We start from the raw sequence: 14,412 nt of genomic DNA, 5'->3' as shown, positions 1-14,412 counted from the left end.
TGGAAATCCCTCACTAGCACTTCCAGCAACCCTATCTCCACTACCTTATCCAGCTGGCCCTGCTGTTTGTATCTCCCTGATGGACTTTCTCCAGTGACCCTGCTGCCTACCACTCCAGGCAGATCCTCTCCTGCTGGTCCCTCTGCCTTTCTCTTCAGACCAGCTACTGTATATCGCAGTTACTGTATCTATCACTCCCTTACTTCCAGGCTGCCTGCATCTTTCTCTCTCTGCTCCATGTTGTTGCCTCACTATCGTGATGTCTTTCTGGGAGCCTTGTGTTTCGGTCTCGGCCTGTCTTCTCACTGCAGCACTGCTCAGCAGTGGCTGCAACATCAGAGTAATATTTTGAGAAGCTGAGATAATTTATGGGGTTTTTTGTATCTTGGCTATACAGCTGAATCTCCCATCTCTGATAATGAGGATATTTTATAGAGTATTATAGATGAAACAGGCTACCTTCTGGAAATAATCCTAGGGTCAGGGGTAAATTCATAACATGGTAAGGATTATGGTTTTGTTATTAATATCCTATTAGCCTTATATACTTTAGATGTTGGTTATCATTACATATATGTCATTCAAATAATATCTTACTGTTAATTTCCATTTGTAAAGCATTTATCAGTGGCAATTGTATTATTATGTGCTATTAATGATGCATGTTTTACAGTGTATAGGTATTTAAGTCTGATACATTGTATAGGTATAGTTTATTTATTTGAGTTATGTTTTTGAAAATGTAGCCTGGAGAATGTGCTTGTGTCTGTTTTTCAGCCCAACATGGTGTACAAAAGGAACAAAATTAAGCATTGTTTCTAAAACAATAAGACCCTTATCTGTAATTTAGGAGTGCATTCTGCTTATCAAAGCACAATTTATTCAGAGCAACATTGAGAAAAAAATGTTATGATTACGTAATTGGAAACAAAATGATTGCATAAAACAATGTGAAAATGCTGGAATGTGGTGCAAAATGGTTAAGAAACACCATGATACTTGTAATATTGTTCAGCATAGAGGTGCAGGCCCATTTCATAATCCCGACCCTAGCATTTACAGAAGCCCATTTTACTCAAGCACATCATATTTTATGGCTTTTCAAATATGTGAACAGATGGATAGTGGCCTTTTCTCAAGGGGTCAAAATCCAAATAGAAATTAATCTCTTGTGAATGTCAAAGACTGACAATTGGTGTTATACAAACTTCCTACATAAAAGTATGCATCAAGGTTTTGGTGTTAATCATAACACAATGTTTTATAAAACCTATTCAAGTTAAAGCTGTCAGTTTGTGGCAGATGGGAATATGTCCATTTATCGTAATGATTTAAATCACGGGTCCTTTATTTAAATATTTTATAGACATATACTGTAGGCATTTTTAATATGTCAGAATCTGCATGGATGATTTGTTTTAAGGATATAGTATCCAAACACATGTAGTGGTTTTACAAACATTAATCAGGACTATGCCTAATATTAATTTAGATAAGCAAGTTTAATTAAGACTATTACTCAGGGTCTGTCTAACTACCCCTTCATTACAGAAGTGGTGTACAAATGATGACTGAAATTCAATGTGTCCTATATATGTATGTGTGTGTCTGTGTTTGTGTATACACTGATTATTTATAAAGCCATCTGTTTTTCTGATTTGGAATCAATTATGTGGGTTGTTAATTGAGCTGTGGGGCCCTTGTGCTTAACCGTCTACCAAAAATGATGATTCAAATCAATGATGAATGGTTTCCAAGATTAGTGTTGCAGTCATTTTAATGTGGAACTGGTCTTGTGTCATGTAGTTTGCTTGTTGCAGGAATGTTCTCAAGATATTAGTTCACACTTGGAGTCCGTTTGCACGTGCTGCCTTAGTGCTGTCACTCAAGATTTCTCCAGGAAACTTATAACAGGACTTATAGTGAGATTGCAGCAATGACATCCCTCCCCTGCTCTCAGAAGTGTTCAGATCCCCACATCAGAGAATCATTACTTTAGCACAGTGAAACTGATCCTCAGTAGGGCTGTGGAAACCAGGTGTTCAGAGCTAAAACTGAAACAGTGGCTCACATCTTGAGTATGAGCAATATGTAATATATTCAAAACTTCTTCATATGGAATTTTAACTAATTTAGGAAATTAAAGTCAATTAGTTGACTGAAATAAACCAGGGTATCAGCTACCACAGCATGATTAAATAGTGTGTTCCACATTCCCAAAAGCATTCTAGTCGTTTTTATTTTTATATTATTCTCTTCTCAATATGCTACAGCTATCTAAGTGCTTGTACACTGTGATTTTGTCTTAATTTCATATCCTGAGAAGTGCTTAAACTCATAAAATTTTACTCAAACTAATCTTCATTGACATTAGCTTGGTTTGGTGCAGTGATGTGTCCTCTAAGCTTCAATCTGTCTGACACCACACTCCACCTAATTGCATCAAGGTTTGAAGGAAAAATGTTCTCCAGAACCTGTGAATAACACTGAGTACACAGCAACCTTCAGACCCACATCTTAACATCAGATATATTCAAGATCTCATCTTTAAAATCACTACAGTGTACAGTGAATTTACAAATTTAAAACCTTAGCAGGAATTACACAATGTAAAAGAGAATGTACATAAACTGCTTTTTAGGAATATACAGTATGTTCTGTATAGTAAGTCTGAATTCCACCTCTATTCATTCTCTACTGTTTAATCTGTCAAGGCTGTTCCACTCACTTGACATAGTTCATTACAAGGACTCTGGAGATATTTGTAAGCATTCTCTTCTGTTGAGAATTAAACTCTTAGACTGTACGCAGTAGGTTAATTGAATGTTTTCCAACTCTTCCATGTAATTCATATTTTTCTCATCATTTTTAGTATATACATACTGTATAGCATAATATTTTGAAGTGAAATATGAATTTATATCAATACATGTTATTTTGTCCGAAAATAGAACTGGAAAATACGCTTTCACTCAACATGGGCTGAACAATGCACCAGAAAAAGTGTCAAAGCTTTAATTAGAAATACACAGAAAAAAAAATATCATCTTGGCAGATCATACAGTTAAGGATGATTGTCTTCTATGAGTATCTTATCTGTGGATCTGCAAATTGCTGAAGATTTGGCATAAAACGTATCTTGAAAGAACATCAAATCCCATTTTTATTAATTATATGTGAAACAGCCCTGATAACATTTCTTATGATTTCTGTTCAGATTTTGTTATCCAACATCTTATTCACAGTATTGTTCTGTAATAATTCTGCCAAAGAATGTATTTAGGCATTTTGTGTTTGTCAAATGAAGTTACCTTGTTGCTCTATTGAATTTCACTTTTCAAATTTCACTGGAAATGTGTTGCCTCATTCTGAATTGCAGACAATGCCAGCAATATTTCACTAGAGGAACCATAAACTCTGATCTTCATTTTACCCAATGACAAAATACTAATAATTAATATCCATTATCCCAAGATTCAAGAGAGGAAAGGCAGCTTTAATAAGTGCTATGAGGATAAAATGCCTTTAATTATTCAGATGCATTGCTTAAGACAAGTGTTGCAATGTCCTCAATAACATAGCAATTTCTGGATCCACTTTATCAATACATCACACATAATCTGATCCTCATGACGTAGACAATGTATCCTACCTAAGCCACTTACTGCTTAAAACAGATACATTTCTAGTGTTAATGATCTCAGTTGATTCTCTGAGTTTTAATTTAAATTCCAAGAGTGTTAAAACATCAGTGTGTAATAGAGACAACTCAATGCACTCTCTTTTGTAATAGTTTTATTTTTTTAAAGAAATAGGTACCAACATAATTAATTATAATTGCTTAAACTTAATATGGTGCTTTTCCGGACACTCCACTCAAAGAGCTTTACAGGTAATGGGAACTCCCCTCCACCACCATCAATGTGCAGCCCCACCTGGATGATGCGATGTCAGCCATAGTGCACCAGAACGCTCACCACACACAGGCTCTAAGTGGGGAGGTGAACAGAGTATTGAATCCAATTTATATGGGAATTATTAGGAGGTCATGATGGGCTAATGGGAAATTTGGCCAGGACGCCAGGGTTATACCCCTACTGTTTTCGAAAAACACCCTGGGATATTTAATGACCACAGAGAGTCAGGACCTCGGTTTTACGTCTCATCCGAAGGACGGCGCCTGTTTACAGTATAGTGTCCCTGTCACTATACTGGGGCATTAGGACCCACATGGACCGCGGGATGAGCGCCCCCTGCTGGCCCCACTAACACCTCTTCAATGGGCTGCCAGTTGTGAGTTGCAGGGTAATATGGCTGCTGGCTATATCTAAATATACTTTAGGTATGTATGTAGGTATCTAAACATCCTTTAGATAGAGCTGTTACGGAATTATTACAATTTATAGAGAGACTCATTTTACTTTTCTAATAGTTCCCATTGTACTTTCAATACTGTGAAATAGCCTTTAAAAGGAGAAACCTGTATCCCAAACATTTATTAAAATATTTTGTGTCTTCAAAGGTAAAATGTAAATGTTTCTATAATAGGTAACTATAATACAGAATACCTGCTACTTATTATTTACATAATATGACTTTAGTTTTTGTATGAAAGTTGATTTATTTTAAATAAATTAGCATAAATGTGTGCAAACTTCTTTAAATAAACCTGAAATGCAATTAAGTCACTATGAGGCTGTTTTGTCTTGGGTTCTCTTGTGTGTTTCATAAATATGCTGTGTCTGAAGTGAAATTTCTTAGGAGTCTTGCCACCATAAACCTTAATGTATTTGGAATCAGCTGTATAAAACCTAATGCTCGAATAATGTATAACAGCTTTTGTTCTCTACTGTATGTTTAGGTCGAGGAGTTTAGCGTGTAATTTAGCCATCTGTCCTTCAGCAATGCCATTCAATGAATACGTATTGAAGGGACCAGTTACTCTGGGAAGAAAATCAAATTGAGCATCCACTTAAACTAATATCAATACAGGGGACGTACTGTTCTTTTGAATAATGATTGAAAGCTTTCATATAATATATTACCTGTTTCTTTTTTAGGGTTTAAAAAAACAGACACTTTTAGTTCTGTTAACAAGCTTCAATGAATTAACTACTTCAAGTGCAGTTGCTGGGCCATGTTCTAGTATTTTTACATAACACTTTTATTTATTTGTTTATTTGTTAGTTCCAAGCACTAACACCTCATAAAACAATAAACATGATTGTATTAACTGTTTATTGATCCGGTTTAAAAGGCAAATGAGCCATTTAATCTTGAAGATAAAATCTCCAGCAATTTTATCTCTAGTTGAAATGTATACATTTATGTCTTCATGAATATACTGTATAATATATTCTAACACATATTTTGCAAGACCTAGATTAATTGTGATCAGTTTTATTCCTTGACTTTGTGTTCCGAAGTTATGTATTTTAGCAGAAAGGTTTAATGGTTAGTTCAATTCTATGCAGCAAGAATATTCATGTATTTATTGTGTGGTGTGGCTCTTTGAAGGCACCAGTTCTGTAGGGTTTGGGCATTTACTGAGACAATTATTAATTGTAGCAGTAAATCACAAAGTTGATTCTTTTGATGGCTTTAGAATCCAACCATGCGACATAACTCAAACAACGCACACACACAGGTACTAATACACGAGGATACATTTATTAATACTTAGACTATGCATATAAACCTAACAGATCTTATCGAGAGGGTTATCAGAATACAAAAGGTATATATTCAGTCAGTTACAAAGAGTTACATATATCAAGAGGACATACGTTCAGTATATCATTCACTAAGACCGTTTTGTAAATTAACTTGGTTATAACTTCTACATTAGATACTCGAAACAAGTACATAACTCTTAGGAATTAAATTGATATCAACTGGTTGGGATAACAATTGAATTCTCGAGCAGTAATGCAGTGAAGTTGAATACTCATCCAATTTCTGGGGATTCAGATCTCCTGCGCGGTTTGCGACGGTGCACTGCTGATGCTCACTGACCGGCTAGTTAGTGTTGGCTTTAACTAGCACAGTTTGTGCACAGGAGAAAAGATGACTGTGGGTCCCAGCAAGTCAGGAAGAGGACCGGTTCGTTCCTGATGAAGAGCTAGTTCTGAATAGTGATTCAGCTGTCCACAGTTCCGACCTGTTCATGAGGCCTGCTGCTGGTGCTAACCTCGGGTGGATCCTCTGGTTACTCTCTGGCAACCTCCGCTCTAGACTCTTAGAACTCTTAGTTCTGGCCCTCGGACACACTGGCCGTCCGTGGTTGTCCGGGCTGAGTCTCAGGATGGTCAGGAGGCGCGCTGCGAGAATGTCCTGCCCTTGGGAGCCTTCTGCTTCTTGGCCGTCCTGCCCTGGAATTCTCCTTTGAATTCCCTTTAGAACAGTCCACAGAATTCTCCACTGAATCCCTTCTGAATCTCACTGAATCTCTCAGGCTCTCTGTGTTGCCTGTTTTTACCTGGAGGAACATCCGCTCGTTGATTGGCTGAAAGTTCCATGGGCATCAGAGTCCCACGTGGGTTACTCGGCCCTACCAGTCCCTGATTGGTTGATCAAGGTGAGATATGAGTCACTTACTCCTGACACTTAGGAATGCAGTCCAGATGTCCATCTGGCACTCCCTAGACAGATAGGCGCCAATGGATGACCATTGATCATGATAGCCAGGCTTAGCTAAGTGCATCCCCCTTTGGGAGCTGTCCGAGGAAACCTTATCAAAGGAACCTTAAATCAGCCTGCATGAATAGTTTCTCTGTGGCTGCACCACAGAGATGAACAGAGAAATGGGGCCTCATTTGGGAAGGCTCAGAACACTTATGAACACGCGCATGAAACCCACCACATCTATTTTAGATCCCATTCCCACCACTTTATTCCAGTCCTGTTTCTCTTCTCTCTGTCCCATTGTCCTCAATAAAATACATGAATCCTTGAGCACCGGCATTGTACCAACGGTCCTCAAAACTGCTGCTATTACCCCAGTGCCAAAGAAGCCTAACATGGCTCTCGACAATCTTAACAACTTTCGCCCCATCTCCAACTTACCCTTTCTCTCTAAAATTCTAGAACGTGCTGTCACACTTCAGTTACATAACCACCTCATGACAAACAACCTTTTCGAACCCCTCCAATCTGGCTTCCGTCAACTTCACAGCACAGAAACCGCCCTAGTCAAAGTCACCAACGATCTCCTAATAGCTTCTGATTCTGGTTCTCTTTCCATACTCATCCTTCTTGATCTCAGTGCTGCCTTTGACACTGTTGACCATAACATCTTGCTTTCTCGTCTCGAGACTGTGTTTGGAGTCTCTGACACTGCCCTCAAATGGTTTATGTCTTACCTCACTGATCGCTGTCACTTTGTCTCTCTCAATGGGTACAGGTCTGAAATTGGTCTTGTCAAGTCTGGTGTCCCTCAGGGCTCAATACTGGGCCCCTTGCTCTTCAGCATTTACATGTTCCCACTTGGTCAGCTTTTAAGATCACATGGCCTCAGCTTTCATTTTTACGCTGACGATACTCAAATATACATCCATACCAAACCCGACACTGATGTGGCTGTCTCTATTCTATCTAATTGCATCTCTGACATAAAAATTTGGATGACTCAAAACTTCCTTCATCTTAACTATGACAAGACTGAAGTCATGCTTATTGGTACCCCCCATCAACTTCGTAAAGCCAGTCCTGTAACCCTGTCTGTAGATGGCTCTGTACTTGAGCTCCAATCAAAATTGAAAAACCTTGGGGTTATATTCGATTCTGGCTTAACATTCGACCCACATGTACAGCATACTGTCAAAACATCTTTTTTTCACCTTAGAAATATCGCAAGAATACGCCCTATGCTATCATTAACTGTGGCTGAAAAGCTGATCAACATATTTGTATTCTCTCGAATTGACTACTGCAATGCTCTGCTCCCTGGGGTATCTAAATCTACTCTGAACAAGCTGCAGTATGTCCAAAATTCAGCAGCCAGAATCCTGACCAGATCTAGTGCAAGTGTTCACATTACTCCTATCCTGGAGTCCTTGCACTGGCTTCCGGTCAAATTCCGCGTAGACTTTAAAATCCTCATGCTCACCTACAAGGCTTTACATGGCTTGGCACCTCAATACCTGTCTGAACTTTTATCGCCCTACTCCCCACCTCGCAACCTCCGCTCTTCAAATTCTGCCCTCCTTACTGTCCCCCAAGCCCGTCTACATTGTATGGGCGACAGGGCCTTCTCCTGCTATGCCCCCAAGCTCTGGAACTCCTTGCCCAAGGATATTAGAGAGTCACCTTCTCTAAACTCCTTCAAATCCAGACTCAAAACCCTCCTTTTCAGAAAAGCCTTTACTTAACTGGTTCCATTCTTCACCCCTCTGCTCTTCTTAATACCATCTTCCACGGTCTCCTCTTTTGTTATTGTTGTATTGTTGTAATTATAATTGTGTCCTGTCTTGTGAAATTTTCTTATTTATTGTTGTAGTCTTCTTATTTATTGTTATTGTCATCCTGTAAAGCGCTTTGAGAAGCCACCTTTAAAGGCGCTATATAAAATAAAGTTTATTATTATTATTATTATTAATTCTTTCTTATTAATAAGCCTCGCCGCTACAATTGCAAAAATCAAGTAAATTATAAAGGACACAACAGGTACTGTAGATCACTGTTAGTTAGTTTATCACTGATCTCAAGAACAGTAGCCACCACACTCATAATATGAAAATATATTGATTGACAAATGTTGTTGTGTCAGGTTTTAGAAGCTTCAAATGAGCTATACAGCACGATACATCTTTTCCCTCATAGTTGCAATGTAACTATTTCTTATTTTGGGTCCTTCATCTGTCATTATTGATTTTTCCAGGTATGCCTTCTGGGCTTCACTGGCTCTGAAATTGACTTTGTGTTGTTCTTTAGGAGATTCTTAAAACCTAGGACATACCTGTAGCTTGTAGAAGCTTTCTGTTTTCTTCAGTTAATAAGTTTAATTCTATATGGGTATCTATTTCTTCAGTGCTGGATGTTTCTGGTTATTCTACGCATGCTTTCATACCTGCTCTTCATGAAACTGATGGAGGCTGTACTACGATGCTCTGCTGTTCTATTCAAATTTGAAAGATTCAGGACTGCCAAATTGTAGTTGATGGCAAATCAAAAATTGAGGCATTTTTTGTGAGCAAATTAGTTTCTGTCAGTTTAATTTCTATTTCACCATGTTTCAAGACATCTGTACTTTGAAAAGAATTCTGCCTGACCAAGTTTGCTGCATTTCTTGTTTTGTGTTTGATTATTGTTGATGTAAGTAAAATTGATGGTAACATTGGAACAAAAGTGATAGAAAACAAATTGTAAAATTCTTTAAGATAATCATAAGATTATACTTTCCATAGAAGCTACTGTCCCTAAAATGATGATGGTGCTACCTGGGATTTGGCCCTGTCTTGATATTATTTACATGTAGCTTTAGACAGCCTAGATTCATTCCATGTACAGGTAGGCTTGGAATGCAACGGTTGAAACTATTAAGTCCTGTTTGCATGGCTGTTCCACTACTTAAGAACATTAAGGTTACAAATGACAGGAGGAGCTGATCTAGCCTACTTAATAGTACTGTAGTTAAGGGTGAATGGAAAGGAATAGGAGAAGGGAGAAGGGAAGGATTTGGATTCTTTTTTTTTCTGAGTGGCATCAACTCTGGTGTTGCAGGAAATTTCACAGACATAATCAATAGCAAGAAAACTAAAAATACCCCTTAAACCCTATGCCCCAACCATATTGATCCAATCCATAGACAAGCCTCCAGTAGGAACAGGGGTTGTAAGGCTTAGAATGGAACCACTCACTGTGGGAGTATTGCATTTAGAAACCGTGGAACTGTTATGTTGCAGATCCCTTCACTATCCACTCATCCTTGGATTTCCATGGTTACAGAAGCATAACCAAATTTTAATTATTTAACAATCTAATAAGCGGTTATCGTTATCACTGGTCTGGTCTACCTGGCAACTGACTTCCTGGGGAAACTGCCATAAAACCCATTTGCCATCTGGACTTCATGTGTGAGCACTGGTACCAGAACTCTCCAGCCTTCCTAGACCCTATCATGACTTTGCCAACATGCATTCAAAGAAAAAAGTTTAAACTCTTCCACCACACCATGAATATCATTGCATTGATCTCCTATCTGGCATGATGCCCCCTAGAGGCCGACTGTTTGCTCTTTTACCACCGGAATTCAAAGCCATGAAGGACTTTATCAGGCTTTATCCAACTTTCATCGTCACCTGCACGAGCTGGCCTTTTCTTTGTACCCAAAAAAGATGAAGGTCTGTGCCCCTGCATTGATTACCCAGAACTGAATAAAATCGTTAGGAAGAATCGGTATCCTTTTCTGTTAATATCATCTCTTCTAGGAAGAGCCATCCAGGCCACCATCTTCTCTAAAATAGACCTTCGAGTGTCATATAATCTGATCAGAATCCGAGAAGGAGATAAGTGGAAGATGGCTTTTAACACCCTTTCAGGACACTATGAATATTTTCTCAGCCCTGTGGGTTATGTAATGCTCCAGCCGTTTTTCCATATTTTATTGGTGACGTATTCCGAGACTTTCTACATAAATGTGTGGTGGCTTACTTCAGTGATATTCTGATCTTCTCTCGAAACTCCCAAGAACACATTAAACAGGTCCGCCAACGCCTCAGAGAAAACCACCTCTACGCAAAATTAGAAAATTGCGAATTACATAAATCTCATAAAGCCTTCCTGGGATATATTCTGTCACTGTTTTGTCTTCAGATGGACCCCAACAAGGTGGTAGCAGTTTAAGGACTGGCCCGTCCCAAAGACCCTGAAGCAATTTCAACACGTTGTGGGATTTGCCAATTATTATTGACGATTTATCTGGCATTTCAGTATGTTAGTGGCCCCTATCACCGATTTAACAAAAAAAGGGGCATTCAACGAGCAACTAGTGCAACGAGCATTCAATGAATACAGTAAGCCGAGATAAACACATTATGTTTAGTGCAAAGTCTTTGGCAGATACTGTACTGTAAATCTGTATCACATACCTGTTTTCACTCCTGAATGTTCTCAAAATTGAGGCAACAGAGGATTGACTAACCTCGAACCAGCTTCTATCATTGTTGGGCTATGATTTATAACATGGTCTACAAGTGTGTCCCAAATTTCATGACATATCTACTGTACGTACTTTCACCTTTCTCTTCTCCGGAACCTCCCTACCAGCTCTACCACACCACACATGGACACCCCTTGCTGCTGATCCTCTGATTTGGTGTTGTTCAGGTCTTTCTCCCTGCTCTTTATCCATTGTTTAATTACATTAACATGCCAATAATGCAGCATGTGTATTTTTAAGCACTGATTATTTCATTGAATAATTTTGCAAGTGCAGTTTTCAATGTGTGAAGTAAGCTTGAAAGCACATGGGAATGGTTGCTTTGAATTGTGAACAGATAAATTCATTTTGAGAACTGCATAACGAGTGTATTTAAGTGTATTTAACGGAGGAGACAAATAAAGAGCTGTTGAGCAAAAGTTTAACACATGAAGTATTGATTTTTTTTCCTGTGAGATCCAAGACTGAATGTAAAAACTAAAAAGTGTCTTCAATAACATAATATTTATCATGTGTCATATCCATGAACAACCATGCCAGACTCACTGCTAACAATATCAATCCTGTAACCCCAGCTATGCACTATAGGAGGCAATCAGTGCCAGAACCTAATCTCAACCAGTATTTAAGACCCACCTTTGCATCCTTTGGTACTCAGTCTTAGTCATTGGTTACCAGTCTTTTCATTCTCCAATCTCTTATCTTCTATACTTTAACCATGCTTGCCTTCTTTACCTGTTCCTGGATTGCCCCTATAATGTGCATTTTGATTCTTCTGGATTTTGACCCTGGCTTGGCTCCTTCTCTGCCCTGTCTCTTGTTTCTGGTGCTTTGCTGTCCCTCTGGTGTTTCTCTCTCTCTGGGGGTATATATTTCTGGGTCTTTCACTTGCCTTCACTCAGCATTGACGTTCGGATGTCCTGAAACCCGCCTAGCACCAGGTCGCCCCACGTACCTGAGGGCATAGGTTTCTATACGGCATTTCTTGAACAGCTGAGCCCAGGCTATACCCCGTCTCGCCGCTACGCATAGTGTCTATTTTCGCTCTCCTGCCATTCCACGGTTCGTCCCTTCCAACATCCGTGACATGGCTTGCCATTTCTACTTTGCTTCCTAGTTTCCCTGTGTTACTTCACTTCAGGCTTTCCTGGTTTTGACCTCTGCTTGTTCCCGACAACAATTTGGTTTATGTTTGCTTCTTTTCTGAACCTGCAACTGAATTCAGTCTCCGGCCACAGACCACTTCACCATAACAGGGGAAATAGAGGCATTACACCATGAGATCCAATCAATAATCCTTAAACGCCACGTTCATCTGAAGTATTGGTCAGTCACAATATTATGAAATATTGTTTTTCATTGAAATATTTACTATTCCCAGTTTGTAGTTAGTGAAAATGACAGTACCATCCAAAAGTATTAAGACACCAAAGTCAAATTTGTGGTGCAAACTGGATCAAAAAGAATGATAAGTGTGAAAATAAGAAAGATTTCATTTTTTGTGTAGTTCGTTTTAGAACAGAAACATACTTTGTGTTCAAGTGACCTTAAGTATTAAGGGAACATTCACTTTAAGTGCAATTTAGAGTGTAAAAGTAATCTAAGTGACAACCATGCTTCAGTGACCTTTTAATACTTCTGTCTGTTTCTGACATGAAAACTAAAGCTTTTCCATGCAGTTCATGTTCTGGGTGACTAAACCAGATTATCCACCCTTCTCTTAAGAACAACTGAAGTTAATGACACTGTTGCTTCACAGTGCTGAGGTAATGTCAACAGAGAATCACTTAAACTTTTTATCATGTCTGTTCATATGAAAGCATAATCATAGGATTTGTATGATCAGCATACTTACTTAGTTTAATGTCTTGCATTTTAAGTAGTTTCCACACAACGTAATAAATTAAACAAACTGTATGAAAGATTATTTTACACATGTATGCACACAGTCATTCTAGCTTAAAATTAAGAGAAAATTATTAGCACATTCTGCAGAATCAACTCCTCAGTCTGAACATTGTCCTCTCCCGTTTTGGCTAGAAGTTACATTTTTGCCACTCATTTATTTTCAACAGCCGCTCACAAATGACACCTAAGGGAATGTTTTGCAGCAAAAGTGGAAAGATATAAATGCTTTTACACAGTCCACTGAATCACAGCCAAATCCCTGTGTAGCCTCTTTAAAACATGTCAGATAAACTACCATTAAAATGCAATCATTTTCTGTGTTGTTGTTTTCTTTAAAGCTACAGTGCCTGCTTTACTTATGGATTTTTTTTTTACACTGCATACTTCAGTTGTCTTAATTAAGCAGGCTATTATTCAATCACAGATTTTTCTACTATATGTTGTCATTTGATATTAACATTTCATATGATATTAACATGTTATATTAACATTTATCACTTTTTTTCCCAAAAGCCTTTAAAGATTCCTTATTGCATGATCGTATGCTCTACTCTACCTTTAAAATATAAGCATTCCTGCTTGTAAGATTAACTTGTTCACCTACTGATTAAGGTGAAACAGTGTATCTGTTGTTATTGTCTAAAACAATATATCCAGACAGTTTAAGGATTAAAATGAACTATATGACCATAGAACCTTAGTCCATAAATAATATTCCTGTTCTTTTATTCTTTTGATGGATCCTGGAACCTTCAGCCATTTTATTGTACTGTGTTCTGCAGTTTGCAAACGTCAACCTTTTCTTAAAAGGACAGGACAGGAGTCCCATGTACTATTAGGAAATAGTATGATGGTGCAACCACAAATAACACCTAAATCTTTTATTCCTGTTCAAATAGAGCATTGAGTGTTTATATGCTCTATCGAGTATTGTGTTCATTTATTTCATATCACTGCTTTTCTATTTATAAATATTATGAATATATATAAATATTAGTTCAGGTGGGAAAACAGAAAGGAGACCCGGAGACCGCTTCAGAGAACATGTTAGGCCTGTGAAGATAAAAGATTTCTCCAAACCTATTGTTCCTCATTTCACCTCTGATGGCCACATTCACACTAATCTCTCCGTCTGTGTTCTCAAAGATGTTTTCCTAACTCCTACATCAGAAAGACTGCAGAAACTAAAATTATCCTGCAGCTAGGATCACACCTTCCCCTTTCTCTCAACGACAGACTAATTTTTGTCTAAATTCTCTCTATTCATGGTAGGTTTCACACCTCTCTTCACTTATACTGACTTCACACTACCTGATTGGCCACTCTGTCTGTCCCCTGCTCCCGCC

The 14,412-nt window shown here is 38.3% G+C and overlaps 1 protein-coding gene across 1 annotated transcript in view; it reads left to right on the top strand.

The window, feature by feature from the left end:
* The window catches only part of sntg1 (syntrophin, gamma 1), a 149,475-nt gene that overhangs the window by 70,093 nt on the left and 64,970 nt on the right, over nt 1-14,412 (top strand). The gene's annotated exons all lie outside the window — the stretch shown is intronic.

This window comes from Lepisosteus platostomus, chromosome 8 (assembly GCF_059453375.1).
Source record: "Lepisosteus platostomus isolate fLepPlt1 chromosome 8, fLepPlt1.hap1, whole genome shotgun sequence".
NCBI classification, from domain to species: domain Eukaryota; kingdom Metazoa; phylum Chordata; class Actinopteri; order Semionotiformes; family Lepisosteidae; genus Lepisosteus; species Lepisosteus platostomus.
Note: the sequence above shows the minus strand (reverse complement) of the source record. Positions and strands in the feature narration are given on the sequence as shown.